We start from the raw sequence: 23,369 nt of genomic DNA, 5'->3' as shown, positions 1-23,369 counted from the left end.
ACTACGATGAGGACCGACATCATGGAGGGAGGAAGGCAGCCCGATTCCAACGCACCATTGTACACCCTAGCTAGAAACTGGGCTAAAGTGGACCGAAACGTCTTAAAAAATTGGACAGTAAACCCATCATCCCCTGGAGTGGTACCATTCTTCAAAGAAGCGATAGCCTCAACCACCTCCTGTGGGGTGATGGACAGCACTAGGGAGGCAGCGCTCTCTCTCTGGAAAGACCAGGAAGCGGGAGCGAACCACAAAATCGGTCCACATCGGAGCCATCTCCCGAATACTCGGTGGCATAAAGCTGTTCATAGTACATTTTAAACTGCTCTGCAATTTGGGCATCTTCCAACCATTTTTCCCCCGCTGATCGATAATGCGCTGGACTCTCCTACTTTTGCGAAGTTCTCTCAACTTCCAGGCCAGAATCTTGTCCGCCTTTTCCCCCTCTTCCATGTAGCGCTGTTTCAAAAACACCAATTTTTTCTCCGTCTATCCAACAAGGAGTGCAGACAGTTTCGCTCTAAGTTTTTGGAGGCGTTCGCGCTGAACAGGACTCATCTGCGATTTTAACTTACCTCCCAGCTGGATAGCAAGAATTTGTTCCCTCAGTTTGCGTTCCTCACTAGATCAGATCCTCTTTCTCGTAGCCCCCATTTCTATTAGAACCCCTGTGATGGTAGACTTCAATGCGTCCCACACCCCTCTAATATCAACCTCACCAGTATCGTTTAAAGTGAAGTAATCACTGATAGAAGCTAGGAGAGATTTCCGCAGCTTTGTCCATTAACAGGGAGTCATTACATATCCATCGCGATGCTCCATGAGCAGTCAGTTGAACTCCCAAAGTGACTCTAACTAGGTCATGGTCGGACCATGGGACTGTCTCTACTCTAAAATCTGTGATGTAGTCCCGAACTGAGGAATCTACCAGCACATAGTCAATCTTGGAAAAGGACTGATGTACAGAGGAATAATAAGTGTAGAGAGGGTCTAGAGTACTACCAGCAGGGTGAGCATCGACCAATTCTAATTCCTCGTTCACCTGGGCAAACGTATCTGCTAACTTCTGTTGAGCTCTAAGGTCTGGGCAGGGTCTGGTCGATTTCCTGTCCCTATCTGGGGATAATACCATATTAAAGTCTCCCCCGACTATTATCGTTCCCTCTGCGAAATCTCTAATCTTCCACCCCAATCCCTGTTAAAACACATCTTGGGCCTCGTTAGGGGCATAAACTCCCACAAAAGTGTACAAACAACCCTTCACCTCTTCCTTAACCATGATAAAACGCCCCTCCGGAGCCATCCTATGTGTCCTGGGAGTGAAATGTGCATCTGTGGAAACCAAAAGAATGACCCCTCTCTTCTTGGTTTCTTAGGAAGCTCGGAACAGATACTGAATCACCCTGGATTTGAAGACAGGTTCCCTCCCCTTAATCCAGTGTGACTCCTGAACAAAGAAGAAGTGCAGCTTAAGCCTGGTAAACTCTCTCAAAATCAATGACCTCTTTGTTGGAGAGTTCAAACCTCGCCCATTTAGGGACCCCACCGACAATGAATAAAAAGAATCACCCATAAGAACAGCCAAATGCTCCACCCACCTCCTGCTGGAGGCCGACGTATATGCTTAGCTCAGGAACCCTTGTGCACAACATCCTAACAATGAGAAACCAGTTCAACTTCACAACCTCAGTAGCTCGAACACCACCCCTCTCCCCCAACACCCCAATCTATGAGCGCCTGAAAGGGCTGCAACATCGCCTCGTTGAGCCTTCAGGCCACCTTGGATCGCCCCCACCTGGGTGAAAAAACCTCAAAGAAAACTCATCTTATCCAGAGCCCCCCGGCTTAAAAATAAAAAAAAATAAAAAAAATAAACACTTCGTTAGGGGACCACAAAGTCTCCGGCGAGCCAGTGTGAATGCTGACAGGTCTTGCTATATGGATATCTTGGCACCTTTCCAGTCAATCGGACCTCCCTTGCGGGCCAGCTCCAGTATTTTGGATTTCTCAACAAAGTAATGAAACTTCACCAGGATCGAGCGAGGGTCAGCCCTGCGGCCTCCAGCTCTGTGAGCTCTATCGATGGTAGGGACATCAGTATTTTCACCCCCAAATAAAGCGCTTATTATTTCCTTGACCTTTTGCCTAATGTCCGCCTGCGTCTCCCCGTCCTGTTCCAGAACCCCAAGGAATCTGAAATTGGAGCGCCGCTCTCGATTTTCTAAATCATCCAGTTTGAGCAAAATCTTTTCCTCCCTTCTCTCCAGATCTACAAGACACAGGTCGAATTGTGTCTCAAAGAGGTCGGCGGTGGATTGGTTAGCTTCAAGAGCCTGGACGCGGTCCTCCACATCGTCCACTTTCTTATCAAGGGAATCCAGCCTCTTGCTTATATCTGCGTGAAAGCCACGGATCTCCTCCAACAAAGCCACCATATTACGACTCATATCTGAAGTGTTCATTGTTCCAGGCTGGTTTGCATCCTGCATAGTGGGAATAGTATCCTGAGGGGAAGATCGCCTGAATCTCTGCAGCGCCTGCACCCCAAGCATCTAATTCCAGAGCAACCTCCAATCTGATAGGCACTAGCCCCTCGGGTTCCCAGTAGAAATGACATCGAGTTCAGTCGCTCACCTTCTGTGCTTCAGGTCACAATGCACACCTCGGGCAGTTCCCCCTCCAGAGCCACGCACTCGGTACCATACAGGGTCCCCCTCCGCTCGCAGTAAGCGTGTGACCATCCAGTTACAACAGATGGAGGCACATGGTCAGGGGACCAAAGAGGAGTGCCGGATCCCTCCTCCAGCCAGCAGGGTATAAGGAGCTGAGCAAACGGAGCACTCACAGCCAAGGAGGACACCAGCCCGGCTGAGCTATGCAATCTCCCCAGAGGTGTAGTGTTCCGATAGAGGGGGGCGTTGTAGGAGCAACCATCAATATAAGCACCACTTCCAGTAGAACTAGTGTCTCGCGACACCCCTCAGACCCAGGTGGTAAACTTCCAAAGATGATAGAGCCGGCCCGTCCACTCAGATCGGGGCTCTGTAGGATTATTGGCCGAGCTCCTCTGGGTGTAATATGCACCTATCCCACCACGTTGCAACCATTTCATTAAACTGCAGATACCTTGTTAAACCGGTTGCACCAGGGTGAGCCCAGTTAGATGTGGAAAAACTGCTCAATTGAAAGGAGAACTGTATTACTGTACGGCAATGAAAGGGGACAACAGAACGGCACAGCCTACGGGGCAGCGCGACTCCTGCAGCAGCTTCCCCCGCTGAGCGCGATCTCCGCCTCTGCCGGCGCTGGGTCCACGGGCACCGACCCGGAGACTCCTGTCCCGGGCCCAGCAGACCTGAAGCGCAAAAGCACACAGTCTGCAGCCAGCAGCCCAGGGGTCCCCCCGCTGTCGCCCAACTGCACGCAACGTAGGGCCATGGTCCTCCAGAGGGTTGCAACTGGATGCGGCCTACCACAGGCCTCCGCTCCTCCCCCGCCGCCCAACAATGGAGATGCTCATCTGGCAGCGATCCTCACGGTCAGGGGGCGAGAGCACTTCAGCGCGCTCCTTACAATGCAGTGCCACACAGCTGGGGGGGGAGGGCCGCCATCGAGTCCGAGCCCGGGCACCGGCCAACTGCAATCAGGCCCTGCAAGCGGCCCCCGGATCCACACTCCTCAGCAGCTCCAGGATCCTCACCTCCTCTGAGTTAAAATCCCACCTTGTCGCTGCCGAGTCCCAAGGAACGAGCCAGAGGACCCGCGTCCAAAGCGCCAGAGTTCACCACCAGCGGGTGACAGCACAGGCCTTCCGAAGGCCGAATTCCCCCAGGTGTTTCCCGCGCCAGGTCACCTTGTAGTCTCCAGACGCCAAATCTGCCTCCTGCAGTGCGGGGGACCTCCCGCTACGGCTCGTCACTGCGCTGGGTGAAAGTCTCCATTAGCTCTGTAAAAGACCACAGCGAACTGCAGGCCTCTGCTCCTCCCCCACCGTAGGCTTGGCCCTCGGGGGTCTCACAATGGGGACGCTCACCAGGCTCTGAGCGTCTCCAGACACAATGCTGCAATCTTCATGATCCCGGCACCGATAAACACCGGATTTTCGCTCCGCCAGTTCCTGACGCCATCAGATGCCTCCAGGGGGGGTTTGGGGCAGGCTACATGAAGGCTGGGGGGGGCTCCTAACTCAAAAATGCAGCGCCCGGGGGAGGAGATCGGCTGAGAAGCGTCAGCACATTTCAGCACCCCTTGGTGGCTCCCGCCTGTTTTTTATTATTCTTGCCCTGTGACATTCAGGCAATGATGTGGGGGAATGATCATATGGACTGCAGAAGATGTTGTTAGGGGGAAAGAGGAAGCAGTCAGCCAGACCCAGCCTGATGGAGCAGTCACTGCGTAAGGAGGGGCCAAGAAGGGTGAAGGTGGTGTTACCCAGGCAGAACACAGCAAGGCAGGTGCAGGAGCAGCAAGTAGATTAGGTCCACAAGGGCCAGTCCAGGACAGCACACCTCATTGGGATAGGTGTACGTTGAGTGGCACGGTCTGTGCTCCAACCAGGATTCAACTATTGCTGGATGAAAGTAAAGATTGCTGGTGCCAGAGAAGATAGCCTGCCCTTGCCAGCCCCACAGGTCCCGCCGTCGTGCCAGGAGGGCCTCTCATGAGGTAGGGTGGGATGGTGCTCCACAGCAGAATCAATCAGTCGCAGCACCACAGAGGCGGGCGCCGGGGCAGTCCGCGAGGTAGTCAATTAAGCCCCCAGCTAATATGAGTGGAGCAGTATTCCCCACACCCGGCCATGCTGCAGCACAAGATGAGGGACAGAAGGGGCTGCACGCCCAGATATGCCGCGGGGGAGCGAGCAACCAGGGCTGCAGTCCAGAGGCCATCCTCGGGAGCGGGTCGGTGCCGGGTAATTCACCAATGTCGGCCAGGGGTAGAGACTGCCGGGGGGTGCATGGCACGGCCTGGTGCTCCGAGGGGGGTACTTGCACATCCCGAGTGAACACTGGTCTGCTTGAGTCACAGGAGAGCATGCCAATGGGTAGTCTGTCCCTGATATTTAAGGCTGCTCAAGGCTTGGATCGTGACAAGTAGTCGTGCTACACCATCCAGTCAAAAGATCGTTACCAGGGGTAATTAACTTGTTCTTCTACCCTAACAAGCTTGTTTCTGCTGCTGCATCAAGCTAAGCATTTGGACCCCTGACTGGGCTTTCTATGCTACTTCTCTTCACCTGCTGTGTCTTGGGGTCCATCTTCAAGGGAGTGTGCAATTTCAAGTCATCTAGCCTGTCCTCCTGCAAGTCTGCTAGAACCGCACCTGGAACAGAAATGGCAACCACCACTTTTCCAGACCCTAACATGCCACCAACTTAAGCTTGTACACCCTTGACCCCTGCAACACCTCACCCGGACCGTAAGCTGGGGAAGACAGCTCCAGCAATTCCTACCTGGTTATAGGTACTGTGGTGAATCCAGAGAATTCGTACCCTTTCCCCAAGGGAGAGCACCCTCTTTGGGACTGGGGAGGAGAGCCCACTACACTTAACACCCCCTAAATGACACCGGCCAAGTGGGATCTCACTGGGAGTAACCCTGCGCCCCCCCTTGGAGGACAAGAAGTTCCCAAATAGGGTTTTATTCTTTCTGCCTTATCTGAAAAGTCCCATTTATTTGTTGGTTATATGGGAATTATTGAGAGCAGTAGCATGCAAGTTCCTTAAAATATGGCTGCTGAGATTACTGACCCCTTTATAATAACTACCATTTCGTATGGAGTGTGTCCTCCAACGTATTCCTCATCTTTGACATGTAATGTCCACAGCTGTGCTGCTTAAGAATCTTTTCGGCAGAGGGCGTACTGCGTTGATGGCGTTAGGTGGATGTCCCTCGAAGGTTTCTGTCGAGGGTGATGTCATCTGATGTTATAAGTAGTGTGCACGGCGACTGTAGCCTCAGTTCCGTTTTTCCCGCAAACGTGTTTGCTTCGAGAACTTGGCGCGCCTTGTGTTATCTTCGATAATGTCGTCTTCTACCCCGCCGACCCGCTGTCGGGCTTCAAAAAGTGCTGGGACTGTAAGTCCAAGATGTCCATCACGAATCCGCACCGTATCTGCTTGTGGTGTCTGGGCGAGATCCACAACACGGACGGCTGCTCGAAGTGCCATTCGTTGACTGCCAAGGCCTTCCGGGAGCGCTAGGGGAAGTTGCAGGTAGGTCGGGTATCCAAAACCCCATAAATCCAAAAAGACTACTGGTATTTCCACCGGTGATTCGAGGGGTGACTCTCCCCGTCGGAGGGAATCCAGGGGCTCTCAGTCCCGGAGTGGTTCTCGCCACTCGTCCTCGTCGAGGCACTCCCGGAAGCGGAGTCACCGGTCGCCTTCCCTGTCGGATGATGGCTCCATGAGGAAAGTGGCTTGCCCCACTAAATCCTCTACTCCAGAGGAGTGGGAGGCATTCAGGGAGAAAGTGCTGGAGATTTTTCAATCTCAGGGCACTGTTCCGTCCCGCGCCTTCAGTTGAAGCTGGCAGGGAACGGTCTCGGGCCGAGGCTCGTCCGCCTTCGGTCCTGGACAGTTGGCGTGATAAACATCGGGAACCGTCGAGGTCCCGTTCGGACAAGGCTCTGGGAGATTGCCAGAGACGTGCCAGATCCAGGTCGCGGTCTTCGCCCTCGACGAGAACGTCTATTAGGGAGAATTCTCATAAATGGCTGATTTCCCTTACCTAATGAGTCCCTCAGCAGCTTTGCTGGATTTCTAGGATTTATTTTTTCACCTGGTAAAAGTATGAGCCTTTTTCCCACTCTTAAATGTGTTTTGCCTTGTGTGTTTTTACCATTTGTGCGTTCTTGGGCTCTGGAGCCTCACCTACTCCATAAGCACCACTTTGTGTGTGTGTTAAAGAGCACCTTCAGTGCAGTGACACAGGGTTGTCTTTTAGACTTCCCACCGACTCCATTTTCTAGGGCTGACTACTGTCCCCCAGAAAAGGGAAAAGTTGCCATTAAATTTACTTTAGTCACTTTAAACCACAGACCCAGTACACCCCATTTTACATGGAGTATTGGAAAGGGTTAACTTTAATCCCTTTTTGTCTGTGTATCTTGGAGCCTTGTTTCGCTCCCTTTACTTTAAGACTTGGCTGGTGGCAGTGGTAACTACCCTAACTTTTCTACCGCGATTATCTTATATAAACGTGGTAATGTTTTAGGCTATTATATTAGCCTCGAACTTAAACTCGGTTGACCAAATACATTTTATTTTGGTTCCGGCTGGGTTTATTCACCATTTCTTTTTGTTAAAGTCTTTCTCATGTTTTTCTCTGCGTGCCAAACCGGGGATGATTCCTTTGTTCGCTTTCTTTTTGCGGGCTTCTGCACAGAAGCCCACCTTAAGGCGCCTGAAAGTGTAGGTAGGCAGGATGTGAGGGTGGGATCTTCGGACCCCTGCCATGGGTTCCCTTGGTAACCCAAGTCGCACTCTTGTCTGATTGGCTAAGGGGACTGCCACCCTGCTGTGTGATTGACAGCCAGGCTGTATGAATGGGGGAAAACTGCATAAAAAGCAGGTCTCTGGGATGGAAAGGCAAAGTCGCCACTGGAACGAAAGAACCAACGAGGAACTGGAAGAAGGGGACCCCTACAACGACTGAACCGCCCGGTGAAGCCCTGCTGCAGGTCAGAATCTCCCGAATCCGACGACAGAAGATCCTTCAGGAAACTTCTTCCCTTGAGCTGGTGGGACCAACCAGTTCGCCCAAACTACAAGCCAGGACCCCTCCTCTGGTTGAATTCGCTGTACAAAGCTACAGTGGGCCGGATAGCCAGGAAGGTTGGACCCTGCTTGGGTTTTAAGGAGCGCACCTTTTATTTGTTGTTTTGCTCTGCTGCTGGTTTCTTCCCTGGGTGGCGCAGGACCCTCCAGTCTTCCTACTTTGTCAGTCCGACAATCGCTTCAGGAACCGGGAGCCTGCAGGAACCACCAGTAACGCCCGCCTCAGCTACAGCTCCCTCTCCATTTTAAGGTACTGTGCAAATCCGGTTGCCCGTTTCGTTCAACCGCGGTAAAAGTGTTTTAAATCTTTTGCCAATCTGAGGCTTGTCCTTCTCTTATCTTTCAACTAACCTTTCTACCAACCAACCTCGTCCGGAATCTGTGCCACAAACTTTACAACAAACTACCCTGAACTGTGTGATCTTGAGCAAAAGACTTTTGACCCATTGACTTTGGCCCCAAGCCTTTTCTAGCTGATCTCCTCACTGAAGTTCCTCTTGTTCAATTGCCCTGAGTAATTACATGTTGGTTTGCCTAATTTCTAATAACTTTGTTTTCCCCTCCCTTTTAAATTGCTGGAGTGCCATTATGCTCCCACTTCATTTTGTGAGCTTAACTTGTCTGGAATTTAAGGGAAGTGGTGTGGTGTATTTATGATTGTGATTCTTTAACCTGTTTATAATAGTGAAATATTATACAACTGTTGAGTAAATAAATATATATTCTTTTACTTAGAAACCTGAGTCAGTGTTTGCCTGAATCATAGTAATTGCTGTCCTTTGTGTAACTATTTGATACTGCTCACTTACTCTTGAGATAAATCTGGCTGCTCTGCTACTGCTACCACTTTAACTGTGTAGTACAGGCTTGTCCCAAAGGTGAAATTGTACTGTCACTTGTAGCCTTAATAGTGTGTGGTGTTCCCAAAGTGTACTGCATAAAATTCTGCCCAACATGGTCGAAGTCTGAGAAGGTGTTGAGGAAGGCTTCGGCACCGTGTCCATCGAGTGCGGCTGTCGGGGCCTTGTCCTCGGTCGTGCCTTCGAAGCCGTTGGTGCCCCCGATGCCATCGGGGCCTACAGGCCTGAATTTGCCAGGGGAGGCCTCTAGAGCTGTAGAACCTAGAGAAAGGCTCTGTCTAAGACTGTGAGGCCTATTCTTGACTTCTGGTCTGCTCCTGTCCCTAGGAAGGAGTTCTTTCATTCTCTGCAGGACATATATGAGGATGAGGAGAGATCTGATGTGGAGTTGTAGCCTTTTGATGCGCCCGAAGCTCCTGACATGGTCTTTTCTGAGGACAGTCAGGTGGAGGATCTGTGCCAATCTTTACATGATGCTAGTGGCCTGGACACATCTCCTGAGATGGAGTTCGGTAGGCCTGAGCCTGGGGCTTATGCTGAATCCTCCTATAGGAGGGTGATGTAGAGAGTTATGGAGTACCTGGGGTGGTCCGGCCCTCCAGTTGAATTCGATCAGGATGACCTGACTGACATTTTAGATCAGGGTCCGTCCACTGACCCAGTGTTGCCTTTTCACATGGCGTTACAGAAAAGGGTGGCTGCTACTTGGAACACCCTGGAGTCTCTACCAGCAGTCAACAAGTCATTGACTAAGAAATATTGCCTATCCGGTAGCGACCCCAGCTACCGATCCACGCACCTCACTCCTGAGAGTTTGGTGGTTCAGGCGGCCACGGCCACTTCGAGGCAGGCGGCCTACCCTACCCTACCATCCCTCTAGATAGGGACGACAAGCGCTTTGACTGATGGGCACGCAAGGTATTTTTGGCTGGGAGTACGGCGCTTAAATCTGCCAATTCCACTTGTGCCTTAGCCAAATTTTCGCACGGATGCTTCCCTCACAGGATGGGGTGCTCATGCCAACGAGATGACCACCAGCGGTCGTTGGTCTCCGTTGGAGTCCAAATTCCACATCTATCTTTTGGAGCTATTGGTCATCAGGCTAGCCCTGAATGCTTATCTGCCGTTTGTGCGCGGGAAAAGTGCCCTGATCATGACAGACAACACAGTGGCCATGCATTACCTTAACAAAAAGGGAGGTGTAGGGTCACTCCTGCTGTGCCTTGGGAGATGCGTTTGTCGTGAATTGGTCATTCCCACTTCTGTATGCGTTTCCTCAGGTTCTAGGGAGATTGCAGAGGTTCGGGTCCCACATGATCCTAATTGCTCCGGATTGGGCCAGGAGATCGTGGACCCGGACCTTCTAGAAATGTCCATCTGTCCTCCATGCCGTCTTCCCCACAGAGAGGATCTGCTCTTGCGGGTTCTCCATCCAGAGGTCAAGACTCTCAACCTTCACGCTTGGTTTCTGAAAGGTTGAGATATAAAGATTGGGACCTCCAGGATGACGTGATGTAGGTGTTGCTTTCGGCCAGGCATCGGTCAACCTTATCTCTGTACTGTTGCTGTAAGTTTTGCGACTGGTGCCGAGGACACAACATCGATCATTTTCAGTGCTCTGTTCCCATGGTTCGTTCTTTCTTGCTTTCTTTGGCCCACAAGGGTCTTCAAGTGGGTACCATTAAGGGTTACCTCGCGGCGCTGTCTAAGTGCTCGTCTGAAGAATGTTCTTACTTTAAAATTCCTTTGGTTGCCCAGTTTCTAAAAGGGCTCACAAATGTGTTCCAGCCGTACCCTTTTCAGATGCCGGTTTGGAATCTGAATTTAGTCTTGAAATTCTTGATGGGTGTTCCGTTTGAGCCTTTGCACTCTTGTCCTTTGAGACTGTTGACCTTCAAGACAGTTTTCTTGGTTGCAGTTACATGTGCTTGCAGAGTGAGCGAGTTGCAGGCACTGTCATCTAAGCCACCCTTTACTTTGTTCCACAAGGATAGGGTTGTACTGAGGGTACGTCCATCCTTTCTACTTAAGGTAGTGTATGATTTTCATTTGAGCCAGAAGGTGGTACTTCCTGCTTTCTACCCTCCTCCTCATCCTGGTAAGAAAGAGGAGAGACTACATAGGTTGAACCCTAGCAGAGCTTTGAGCTTTTATATTTTTAGGATGTCCAGGGTCAGAGTGGACAACCAACTTTTTGTGGGGTACACAGGACACCGATTTGGCCAGGCTGTTACCAAACAGACCTTGTCCAGGTGGATTATCCTCACCATTTCTGAATGTTAGACTGGCTGGCAAGGACCCTCCGGAGGGTTTGCAACTTCACTCCACCAGGGACGTGGCTACATCCACAGCCCTGCAGTGGGGAGTTCCTGTTGGGAACATTTGTGAGGCTGCAACGTGGTCTTCCATCCACACCTTTGTCAAGCGTTACTCGCTGGATACTTTCCATGGTCAAAATATGGCTTTTGGTAAAGCAGTGCTTTATTCTGCCATCTGATTGGGTATATCTAAATTCTTCTCCCTCCTCCACTCACTGATACTGCTTTGGGAGTCTGTCAAAGATGAGGAATGCTTTGGAGGACACAATCCATTCGAAGAACAAGTTACTTACCAACTGGTAACGTTCTTTCGACTGGATGTTCCTCCAACCTATTCCTCATCGCCCTCCCAGTCTACCCTTCTGAAGTATTTCCTATGCCATTGCAGCTTGCGTTCCCACAAGGCTATATGGGTTGTACGTGACTTGTTCAAAATACAAAGGATCGAATGCCTTTTTTTTTCGACACCAAAAGTGCCGGAAAAAAAAGTTTTGAATGCTTTTTAAAAAAACACATTTATTTTTATGGGGGGGGGGGTTGCCCCACAAACCACTTTTCTTTTTTTAAAAACTTTTTTATGCATACTAAACAAAAAAATATATGAATAAATAAATAAAAAAGCATTCAAATTTTTTATTTTATTCGTTCCTTTTGGTTTTGAAAAAAAGGGCATTCAATCCTTTTTTTTCAAAACTTACTGGACACCGGCTATATGCAGTCAAGGAGGCACTGTGTGTGGTGGTGTCACACGTTGTGGAGGGGGGAAAAACATGAACTGAGGCTAAGGGCACCGTGCATGCTACTTATAACATCCGATGACGTCACCCTCGGAAGAGGCCTTTGAGGGACATCGACCCAACGCCATCGACACATGGCGCCCTCTGCCGAAAAGTTCCTGAAGCAGCGCAGCTGTGGAAATTAAATGTCAAAGATGAGGAATACGTTGGAGAAACATCCAGTCAAATGAATGTTACCAGTTGGTAAGTACCTTGTTCGTCTGGCTCACGGAAACAGAAGATTGTCCACTCTCGCTAAAGCTGGTAGTTTAAAGGACTTGCACGAGCAACCTAGAGAGAGGCGGAAGTCTGGACTTGGCAGCAGGAAGCAATGTCCCACTCATAAGCAGAGTAGAGAGATGGCCCCACACAAATGGCGTGCAGAGCGGAGGAATTCCGGGGCATGAGCAAAACTGCTCTCCCCAAATCTTCCCCAGTCAGGTGAAGTCAATCATGTCTGAAGAGGGCAGCGGATCACTCCAAAACTGGTCAAACGGTGCCTGCAACCGAAGATGCTGAAAACCCATCGAGCTTGAGTGAATGAGTCTAATCCAACGAAGATATGCATAAGGCCAAGAAGGAACCAGAGTCAGGGTTCTGCATCCGTCAAAGAGGCTGCCTCCCCGAAGGAACACTGCCACAGCAAGCAAGGTATGAGGTTGTTCTCGGGAACCGGGTGGAGGGCAGAGAGGATTGCCCAAGCTGTGGGAAGGGAGACAGTGGCCCAAGCCGTGGGAAGAGAGAAGGTGACCCAAGCAAGGAGGAAGAGAGAAGGTGCCACAAGCAGGGGGAAGAGGGGAGGTGCCCTAAGCAGGGGGAAGAGGGAAGGTGCCCTAAGCAGGGGAAAGAGGGAAGGTGCCCCAAGCAGGGGGAAGAGGAAAGGTGCCCCAAGCAGGGGGAAGAGAGAAGGTGCCTCAATTAGGGGCAAAGAGAGATGATGTCCCAAGTGGGTGGAAGAGAGAAGGTGTCCCAAGTGGGTGGAAGAGAGAAGGTGTCCCAAGCAGAGGGGAAGAGAGAAAGAACCCCAAGACAGTGGAGGTGGAAAAGAACCCCAAGTTAGGGTGATGGAGAAAATACACCCACAGTCTTCAGCCAAATGCGGTAAAAGCGATGTGATTAATTAAAAAGAAGTACAAATACTATAAAAGTGAACTGCTGCCACCAGTTCATCCTAGGCAAACTTGAACGATCACCAAAACATCCTTAGTGGGTGTCTAGCGCCATAAAACAAAAGGACCCCTATGCGTGGTACTCTAAGGTAGATAAAAAGTTACCAAGAAATGGCAACATAGTCCAAGACTAAGGGAAACATAGTTTCCCGGTACTGACAGTGTGAAGGACGTGTCAGTTTCTCCATGACAGATGAGCAAAATCCCAGAGGAGCGCAGCTGAAGGCTGTACTCCACTGGAGAAAGTCAGGTTTGGGGGGGTCCATACATGGAGGGAAAATTGCACCTAAGGGAAATCTTTCCTAACACCATGCTACTGGCAGGGTCAACCAGGTAGCCGCACCTGCTGGAGGGTAGCAACGGGGGGAGCCGCGCACCCAACTCTGCCTTACCTTCGCACCCTATGGGCCGTCAGCGGGACCTGAGCATCAAGAGCATCCCTAGACGCATGCAGGTTGGGTAGACAGGTCGGTCACACTGGTGCCGGTGGCCCGGCTTGCCATGCCACAGGGTGGGTGGACGGAGAGGCTGGTCCCAGGCACAACTCGAAACGGTATGGGGTTCTCCCAAACACCACCTCCGGTGTGGTGTCAGAGGGGCTCAGCACCCCGTAGAATGTGCATTCTGAACTGCTGGAGAAACATGCTCAGTGGAGAAGGGGCCACAGCGTGGCTTGTTGGGCCCACACTGGCGCTAGCACCACCCCAGCCACTCCACTCTGATCTGACCACTAGGGAGCTGCTGGGCTGCTCAGCCTTTGCTCCCTGGGACCGCCGCTGGATTCAGGGACGCGGGAGACAAGGTACACAAGCCCTGGGCCCAGCACCCCTGACCACCCTGGAGCTCTAGAGGGGGCCCCTTTAGGGCTTTTCCTTCCAGGGTAGGACTGGGACCCCCACCCCCCAGGGCTCCCCGACACTGCTGCTGGGCTAAAGGATGGATGACCCGCGTGCCAGCCAGGCAGCCAAGGGCGGGCCGGCACACCTCTGACCGACCTGGAGCTCTAGCGCGGCCCCTTTAGAGCTCTTCCCTCCAGGCAGGGACATGGACCTTGCCGGGGCTCCCTGAGACCGCCGTTGGGTTTGGGGACGGTTGACCCATGCGCCAGGCAGGTGGCCGGTGGCAGCACCCCTGGCCGCCCTGGAGCTCTGGCTTGGCCGCCCTAGAGCTTTCTCGTCCACTTTAGAGCTTTCCCCTATGGGGAGGGACGGGGACCCCGCTGGGGCTCCCCGCGACTGCCCATGGGTTTGGGGACTTTCGACCCACGTGGGAGACAAAGCGCCCAAGCCCCGGACAGCACCCCAGGCCGCCCTGGAGCTCTAGAGGGTGGGCTAGAGCTTTTCCCTCCGGGAAGGGACAGGGACCCCGCCAGGGCTCCCCAGGACCGCAGCTGGGCTTGGAGATGGTGGACACACATGAGAGACAGGCACCCAAGGACGCGTTGGAGCTTTTCCACCCATAGGGTGGCTAACTTTCTGAAATCATTTTACAGGACACTTGCCCCCGCGACTGCAGCAAGGCCTAGAGATGGTCGACACACGTGGCAGACGGGCTCCCTCAGCTCCACGTACAAAGCATTTACCTAACTGAAAGGGGAGGTGGGACTTTTATCCGTCCAGCACGGGACAGAGTCCTCCAAAATAGCACCATCCCGCAAAATGCAAGACAGTTGGCTACCCTAGTGAGAGCTTTTCCCTCCGGGGAAGGGCGGGGACCCCACCGGGGCTCCGCGGGACCACAGTTGGGCTCTGGGACTTGTTCACACACGGGTGACACTTGCCCGAGGACTGGGACTAACCCATGAGAGCCATGGAATTCTGGGCCTGGCTGGTCTCAGCAGTTCTAGTACTGCAGAGGAAAGTAGCCCGCTCGGGGTGCCCATGGACACCAGCATCGTGTTTCAGACTTGGTCACACACACACAAAGGTGACATTACCCCGAGGAAGGGGAGAGCACCATGGCTGCGCTGGAGCTGCGGCCAGGTCGCATTACGACCCTCTACCCGCGCAGTAGTAAAGAGGACCCCACAGGGTCGCCAATTCCGTTACTTGCACTTGCCTTAGCTGCTCTGAAACTTCAGTCGGAAATAGGGTACGGAATTTCTGTTTCCGACATCCATCTGTGCATTCGGTGGAAGTTCCTGTTAGAGAGAATTCTCTGTTTAGGCTGAATTTCCTAACCTAGTGAGTCCCCCAGCAGCTATGCTGGATTTTTGGGGTTTATTTTTTTCTCCTGCCAAGAGTGAGACTCTTTTACCCTCACTCTTGGGCATGATTTGAGTGTGTTTCTTTGACTCTAGATGTGTTTAATGGGCTATGGGGTCTTTTACTCCATAGGGCTTCATGTGTTTTTGCGATGTGTGTTACACAGCACCCTCAGTGCAGTAACACAGGGGTGTCATAGTGACCCCCCAATATAGACTCCATACCCTGGGACTGACTACTGTCTCAAAGGGCATGTAAAGTCACCATTGACTTTACTAGTCTCAAATTCTGAACAGAACCAGTACAAACCATCATATTGTGGACGTACTGGCCGGGGCAATTCCATTGCCCTGGGGTCTGTTAGTCTAGGGGGCACGTCTCCGTCCCCCCTGATCGAGTTTTGGCTGGTGGCAGTGGATACTACTTTTTATATTCGACCGCGAATATATCTCTATGGGATTTCCCATTGTTCGAGGCTACCAACGTTAATTATTTAATTCCTATAGCCTCGAACATACCGCCGGTTTATTTATTTAATATTAATTCTCCGGTTGGTATTCTTTGCCAGAACTCGGTTCTAAAATGGCATTTGTGTTCGCTTCTGTGACTCCAACCCAAGTTGAGCCCTTTGTTCCACTTTTTGGCGGGCTTCTCCACAGAAGCCCTCCAAAGTGGTGCCACTCTGTCTGGGGTACTTAGGAGGGGTGGAGGGGGATTTAGGCACCCTGGACTGAGTTGCCTAGGCAACTCAAGTCACACTCCGTCCTGATTGGCCCAAGTGGTGAGCCGGCCGGCTCACCACTTAGCATGTTTGAGTGACAGCTAGGCTGAGTGAATGGGAGTTTTCTGCATAAAAGCAGGGCTTTGGGGACTGGAACTTTGGAAGTCACCACAGGACCTAAGAATCCGACAAGGGAGAAGCTGAGCCGACCTGCTACGACGACACCACTGGTGGAGCCCTGCTGGACCGTCTCACCACTTTTCCCAAAGACAGAGGAGATCTCCTGCCCGGAGAGTCTTCTTCCTTCGACTGGTGGGGATAACCAGTATGCTTCCTTTTTCGCTTCCTGGAGCATCTCGTGGCCGCCTTGCCTGTGCCAAGCACCCCGGCAACCGGGATACCACGTTTTACCACTACCGTGAATCAAAGGGTAGTACCTTTAACTGGAAAACTCTGCGGCTGGTTTCTTCCCTGGCAGTGCAACGACCTTCATCTTTCCTCCACGTCGAGATCTTTTCTTCCTCATGACGACGCCGCGACTTGCACCCGCTGCCAGGAACAACTGCCCTCAGCTGGAGGATCCTTTCCACATAAGGTACCGTGTTCCGCCTGGCTTCCCTTGCAACCGACTGTACGGGGTAGATTTAGCCCCCGGCTTTCGAACCTGGGATAGCCTGGGACACCCTGGCTAAACTTTTCTGAGCCTAACTAAAACCTTTCTGAACTCCCTGCAAGACTTTTTAAGCATGTTGTCATTGTATGATCTTGGGTGCATTTGTGCCCTGCTCTCTCCAAGAGTGGGCCCGGCCTATGGACTTTGGCTCACAAGTAACTTTTGACTTTCCTGCCTTGCTTAAGAGTTCCTAAAGATTAGTGTGGTGTATTTTCCTACATTCTGCCTTTTTTTCCTCCCTTTTTCGTTAACTTATTGGAGTGCCATCTATAGTTAAGCGCTCACCTCTGTCAGGAAATAAGTGGTGTTAACTAAGACTTGTCTGATAAGGAATAAGGGATGTATATAGAATAATAGTAACTGTGTTGAGAGTGATTTACAATAATAGTGCTGGAGTGTTTCAATCAGTGTGTTTTTAAATAAATAATGATATACCTTGATACCAAAGCTCTGGTCAGTGTTTGCTTGTGCTATTGTATCTGAGTGCCTATTGTGTATACTTTGCACACTGCCTAACTCTTCTTGAGGGAGGTCTGACTGCTCAGCCACAGCTACCAAGTGAATCTGTGTGGTACAGACTGCTACCAAGTGGGTTTACTGCCAAACACCTGTAGTCTTAAATCTTTTGCAGTGGTCCCAGAGGGAACTGCACAGGTTTCTGCCCAACAGTTCTGCCCACTCAGAAATAGCGTCACTGGACCGGGACAGCCCTGCCTCCGCTCACTAAGCCACCACCAGAAAATCAAGGCACAGACTCTTTTCCCTGCATCGGTACAGGTGTGGAGCAGGCGTCTACCGCATGCGCCACAGAGCCGCCCTGCAAGGAGACACTTCCACGCCGACTATTAAGCCCCCGTGGAGTGGGGACTTCCGACCGGAGAAAAATGTAGGAGTTAGCCGGCCAGCTGCCACTCAAACCATCTGGTCTGACTTACCCGGTCCCCCGACCAGATGGCCGGGTGGCCGCAGGGCTGTACCCGCCCTGACGTCACCGTCCAGGGGCCGGGTCTTAAGGCGCCACCACCTCCATGCTCCGTGCGGCCAGGACTTAAGCTGCCACTCCCTCTTCCCCGCCTGCCTCCCAAGAGCTGGGACCAGCCTCTCTGCCTGCTGGGCTGAGGCCATCTGGTTTGCCAGGTTGACCAGGAAGGGAGAAGAGCGCTCCCCGCCCAGTCCGCACAACCTGTGCACCCAGGGTAGGTGGGAGTTTCCTGTGCACTCTGCAGCGCAGCAGGAGGAAGGATGGAGGCCCTTGTGGCACCACCGTGGCACCTTTTGACAGAAGCTTGGCTCGGAGAATGACTTTCAATAGATTGCAGCGAGGTAGCTGCTCTGCTACTTATGAAACCCTGACCCAGAATCAGGTTGTCTATGAATGATTTAGCACAAGGTTCCCCATGAACATGTGGTGCACTACAGGTGAGAGAAGTTGCCCCATTCTGTCCACACTGTAGTCCCGAGGCGAGTGACTCTATGCACTGGCCCAGAGGCCGGCTATGCAAGGCCAACCGAGGCTCCACAGCGCTGCGGTATCGTTACGGTTTAGGTGAGATTCTGACTAAGAGGCATTTATTCATAATCCCACAGATGGTAACTTCGCCCTATTGGCTCCTCAGCCAAGCAGATACACCACATGTCTGAACCTGCGGTTCCTCTCGTACTGAGCAGGATTACTATTGCAACAACACATCATCAGTAGGGTAAAACTAAACCTGTCTCAAAACGGTCTAAACCAAGCTCACGTTCCCTATTACTGGGTGTACAATCCAACGCTTGGTGAATTCTGCCTCACAATGATAGGGAGAGCCGACATTGAAAGATCAAAAAGCAACGTTGCTATGAACGCTTGGCCGCCACAGGCCAGTTATCCATATGGTATCTTTTCTGACACCTGCTTGAAACCCAAAAAGTCAGAATGATCGTGAGGCCCTGCTTTTGCAGTCTGTATTCATACTCAAAATTGCGATCAAGCAAGCTTTTGCCCTTCTGCTCCGTGGGAGGTTTATGTCCATCCTGAGCTCGCCTTAGGACACCTGCGTTATTGTTTGACAGGTGTACTGCCCCAGTCAAACTCCCCACCTGCCACTGTACACAGAGTGGGTCGCGTCCACCCGGCGCTTGAAGTCAGAAGCGAGAGCCCCATAGGGCTCGCCCCCGCCGGCCAAACCGGGTAGGTGAAAAAATAAAGAGTAGTACCAACGGCCTCCCACTTACCCTACACCTCTCATGTCTCTTCATAGTGCCAGACTCGAGTCAAGCTCCACTGTGACTTCTTTCGCCGTTGATTCTGCCTAGCCTGTTCCCTTGGCTGTGGTTTTGCCAGATAGTGGGTAGGGACAGTGGAAATCTCGTTCATCAATTCATGCGTGTCCCTAATTCGATGACAAGGCATTTGGCTACCTTAAGAGAGTCATAGTTTACTCCCGCCGTTTACCCGTGAGGGCTCTCGTCTCTGCCACTCCGGGATCGGGGATCTGAACCTGACTCAATTTCGATCGGCTCAGGGCAATGGAGGCCATCACCTGTTCCTTCAGAACGACACTCGCCCATCTCTTAGGACCGACTGACCCATGTTCAATTGCTGTCCACATGGAACCCTTCTCCACTTCGGCCTTCAAAGTTCTCGTTTGAATATTTGCTACTACCACCAATATCTGCACCTGCAGCGACTCCACCCGGGCCCTCGCTCTAGACTTCCGTGTGCACCGCAGTGGCCCCCCTACTCATCGCTGCTTAGCCCCCGTGGCTCTCAGCGCTGGCCATGGAACATCCATTTTCAGGGCTAGTTGATTCAGCAGGTGATTTGTTACATACTTCTAAGCGGATTCTGACTTTCATGTCCACCGTCCTGCTATCTATATCAACCAACACCTTTTCTGGAGTCTGAATAGCCTCGGCATCGGGTGCCTTTACCCGACGTTCGGTTCATCCTGCAGCACCGGTTCTGCTTACCAAAAGTGGCCCTCCGACTCGTGTACATGTTAGACTCCTTGGCCCATGTTTCAAGGCGTGTCAGGTGGGTAACCGACATCAGCGCAGACCCCTAGCGCCCTTCGTGAGCCACCCCTCAGCGCCGGGAGGTCGGGGCGCACTGAGGACAGTCCACCCCAGTCGACAGTCACACCGGGAGCAGGGGGCCCACTGAGAGGGGCCGGGACAGTTGACGGAGAAGCGCGCAGCGGCTGTCAATCTCCCTCTGTCCCGTGGACATGGCGAAATTGCTGCCAGGGGGCTGTAACACTCTCCACCGAATCGGAGAGCCACCTGCCCCTAGGGCCTTCCCAGCTGACCCGTAGCCAGTCACGGTGTACCACCACAGAGGAAATGTGCCCTGCGGGGGCCAGGTGCGCCCAGGTAGCGGTCTCGTGAGGGGATCAGCCGTTCTGGGCTACCGACCTGACCGCTGTGTTGAATCCTCTGGGCTGACTGCACGGACCCCACCCATTTACCTTTCGACTGTTTCACGCCTTCTCTCTTCAAAGTTCTTTACAACTTTCCCCTACAGTACTTGTTGGCTATCAGTCTCGCACCCGTATTTAGCTATAGATGGAGTTTACCACCTGCTTTCTGCTGTATTCCCAAGCAACCCGATCCAGGAGCACAGGGGACTGCCACCGGTCTAACACCGTCTGCGGGGTGAGCCTCGATCAGAATGACTTGGACTCCCTGAGTGACACTGGGGAGTCAGTCTTCTCTACGCCACATTTCCTTTTCCTTATTTCCTTTGCCGGATGGGGATTCAGCGCTGGGCTCTTCCTTCTTTTCTCGCCGTTACTGAGGGAATCCTGGTTAGTTTCTTTTACTCCAGTTAGTAATATGCTTAAATTCAGCGAGTTGCAACGTCTGATCTGAGGTCGTAGTCAGGGGGGGGGGACGGAGGAGCGGGGGGGTTAGGTGGCGAAGCTTGGGCAGTCCAACCCAGGGATATACAGGGGTTGCCCCAGCCCCACTCCTCCAACGTGGCTGAGTGTGCGTTGTCCTGACCTGTGGCCCAAGCACACCTGGTTTTGAGGGCCGCGCTCCAGGTCTGTTCCGTGCCGACTGCCCTGGGGCACCACAAACAGCCACACAAGGGTGAAGGTGCACCAGGCTTTTCCAAGGCCCACCACCGCACCAGGGCGTGCCGGGTGCCCGCCCCTCCCAAAACCTACACTAGGTGGGTAAACGAGGGAGGCCGGGACTTGCCAGCAACAAGTCTGCATGCCAGGTCCAGGGATCCTGCAACAGTGCTGATCGGTGTCTGACCTTAGGGGGACGAAGGGAATGGGGTCCCTGCGACAGCCCCAGCCACATCCCAGGAAGGGAACCCTGATGCGGTTGACGTTCAAGCGACTCTGACAGGCATAGCCCCGGGAGGAACCCGTGGCTGCAAGGTGCATTCGAAGTGTTGATGATCAATGTGTCCTGCAATTCACGCAAATTCTCCCAGCTAGCTGCGTTCGTTCATTGATGCTCGAGTCGAGTGATCCACCGCCAAGAGTCGCAGGCAACTTTTTGTTCCAGACATTGGCCCGAACCTGCCGGTGCAGGAGAGACTCGGGTGAGGCGGTGCCACCTGTCCCGCCTACGGCGAGACTGCCTAGCTCCCCGTCTAGCTTCCCCACTTGGGCGTCAGCCGAGACCATTGTGGTTTCAAAAAAGAAAAGACAAAAATTCAGGTGCCCCTCCCGGGAAGCCTGCCTGCCGTCTGCAGCAACCCAACAGGGTTCTTCCCACAGTAACGGAGGCAGACCACTCCGATGCCAGCCCACCTGCCCCGATCCACTCATCCTTCCCTGACCCCCTCCGCTCCCCTTTGTGGGGGAACAGAGAGGTGGGCCAGAGACAGCATGGGCAGGGGGTCGGGTGTGACTGCTAGAATCTTCAAACCCTAGCCTAGCCAGACAGGGCCAAGCTCCAGTTACCTGGTCAAGAGGGAAGATCACCCACTTTGCCCCCACGTTGAGTAAGCCCAGCTGCATCATGGCTCAGAGCTCATCCTGGCGTGCCAGGCCTCTGTCTGCCTTGGGAGGCGTCCTTCGAGAACAGCCAGGTTTCCCTTGGCTCCCAGCTGCCCCCTCTCAGGACTTCCCTGCCGACCGGGGTGCGCCCACCCTCTGGCAGGTCGGAGAAAGGAGCGCGCCCCCAGCCAGTGCAGCGGCTCAGGGGCCGGCTCGGTGAGGAGAGCTAGGCTGCCTCTCTGGTGCGTGGTTTTGATTGATTGATATTTTATTTCTATCGCGCTCGTACACAAGTGTTTCAGAGCGCATCAAGGCAAGGGAGGGGAACAGGTGAGAACAAAACAGCGATCTTGCTAGGCCCAGTGACATTGAGAACGCGCAGGTGCATGGGAGAGGGGGGAGGGAAAAAGTGCATGGAAGGGGGGAGAGGTGGAAAGTGCGAAGCAGAGGAGAAACAGATAAATAACAATAAATAAATAATAAAGGCAACAAACAGTGGTAATGCAGCCAACAATTTGCAAGTGCTAGGTTTAAGGCAGCAGACAGAGTAGGTCTGATAAGTGCAGAAAGAAAAAGGTTGGGGACATCCCAGCAGCTTTACCCAACTCTGCCGGATGTTCCTGTTCATTTGCAGATTCACAGACCCCCTCTGGTAGAAGGGACCCCGCTCCCTGGCGCCTGGTCCTCCAAGTGCCCCGACCGCTGACAGCTCAGCTGGCTGGACCGTAGGGTGAGGGGCAGTGGGCTGTGGGTGTGCGCATCTGGGAGGCAACCGAGGTCGGGCCCGCGACTCTCCCTCCGGCTGCTCCGCCGATAATGATCCTTCTGCAGGTTCACCTACGGGAACCTTGTTGCGACTTTTACTTCCTCTAGATAGTCAAGTTTGATGGTCTTCTCGGCGCTCCATCAGGGCCGTTGCCGACCCCTGCAGGGCCAATCCGATGATCTCACTAAACCACCCAATCTGTAGTAGCGACGGGCGGTGTGCACAAAGGGCAGGGACTTAATCAACGCAAGCTTATGACCCTCACTGGGAATTCCTCGTTCATGTGAAATAATTGCCATCCCCAATCCCTATCACGAACGGGGTTCAGCGGGTTACCCGTACCTGTCAGCGAAGGGTGCACACACGCTGATCCGTTCAGTGTAGCACGAGTGCAGCCCCGGACATCTAAGGGCTTCACAGACCTGTTATTGCTCGATCTCGTGTGTCTGAACGCAACTTGTCCCTCTAAGAAGTTGAATGGCGACCGCTGGGGGTCACGTAGTTAGCATGGAGGAGTCTTGTTCGTTATTGAAATTAACCAAACTAATCACTCCACCAACTAAGAACGGCCATGCACCACCACCCACAGAATTGATAAAGAGCCATCAATCTGTCAGTTCTTTCTGTGTCCGGGCCGATTGAGGTTTCTTGTGTTGAGTCAAATTAAGCCTCAGGCTCCACTCTTGGTGGTGCCTGTCTGTCAATTCCTTTAAGTTTCAGCTTTGCAACTATACTCTCCCCCCGCACTCCCAAGAACCCAAAGACTTTGGTTTCCCGCGGGCTGCTCGGCGGGTCATGGGTATAACGCTGCCGGATCGCTAGTCTGCATAGTTTATGGTTGGAACTACGACTGTATCTGATCATCTTTGAACCTCAGACTTTCGTTCTTGATTAATGAAAACCTTCTTGGCAAATCCTTTCATTTTGGTTTGTCTTGCACCGGTCCAAGAATTTCACCTTAGTGGCACAATCAGACCAAACAAGAAGTTCTGACAGTTGGTGTGAGATCCACCCTGTGTTGGAACCAGGAGTGTTTGAGCACTCTAGATGTCAAGGGTCCAGTTCTGAGGATCTGGAGGAACATGCAGGTAAAGCCTGTTTGGGATCTTGTATGGACAATAGAGCTCTGTATTCTGTCCCCAAGACAGATACACACTCTCCA

At 52.5% G+C, this 23,369-nt stretch overlaps 1 protein-coding gene and 1 non-coding gene across 2 annotated transcripts in view; one reads left to right on the top strand and one right to left on the bottom strand.

Annotated features, from left to right (window-relative positions):
• The window catches only part of KLC2 (kinesin light chain 2), an 854,727-nt gene that overhangs the window by 646,883 nt on the left and 184,475 nt on the right, over positions 1 to 23,369 (top strand). The gene's annotated exons all lie outside the window — the stretch shown is intronic.
• Positions 20,829 to 20,983, bottom strand: LOC138568467 (5.8S ribosomal RNA). Its single transcript, XR_011302805.1, has one exon. It is a non-coding gene; the product is annotated as a 5.8S ribosomal RNA (ribosomal RNA).

The sequence above is a fragment of the Ambystoma mexicanum genome, chromosome 2p (assembly GCF_040938575.1).
Source record: "Ambystoma mexicanum isolate Mex_15411 chromosome 2p, UKY_AmexF1_1, whole genome shotgun sequence".
Classification (NCBI taxonomy): domain Eukaryota; kingdom Metazoa; phylum Chordata; class Amphibia; order Caudata; family Ambystomatidae; genus Ambystoma; species Ambystoma mexicanum.
This window is presented reverse-complemented; position numbering and strand designations above follow the sequence as displayed.